Source organism: Hippocampus comes, unplaced genomic scaffold (assembly GCF_001891065.2).
Source record: "Hippocampus comes isolate QL1 unplaced genomic scaffold, H_comes_QL1_v1.1 scaffold245, whole genome shotgun sequence".
In the NCBI taxonomy this organism is placed as follows: Eukaryota; Metazoa; Chordata; class Actinopteri; order Syngnathiformes; family Syngnathidae; genus Hippocampus; species Hippocampus comes.
The window spans coordinates 145,727-145,941 of record NW_017805834.1 but is presented as its reverse complement, the minus strand read 5'-3'; the positions used below and the strand labels follow the sequence as shown (position 1 = coordinate 145,941).

At 41.9% G+C, this 215-nt stretch overlaps 1 protein-coding gene across 1 annotated transcript in view; it reads left to right on the top strand.

Moving 5' to 3' along the window:
• Positions 1-215, top strand: part of itpr3 (inositol 1,4,5-trisphosphate receptor, type 3) — a 191,920-nt gene that overhangs the window by 93,601 nt on the left and 98,104 nt on the right. The gene's annotated exons all lie outside the window — the stretch shown is intronic.

Below are 215 nucleotides of genomic sequence, written 5' to 3'. Positions count from 1 at the left end.
GACTGGCATTCCCATTTCTTAAATGTCGTAATTAGTAGACCTTGGTGAGTTTTTTTCACCGCCATCTCAAACTTTCATCCGCGCGATTCCTCAGTTTGCGGACTAAAATAGCAATCTGCATACGCACATAACGTTTTCTGTTGCGTCCCCCCAACACTGGAAACAAAACAAAATGAACGTAAATTAGAAGAAACACACTCACAAACCACACCACA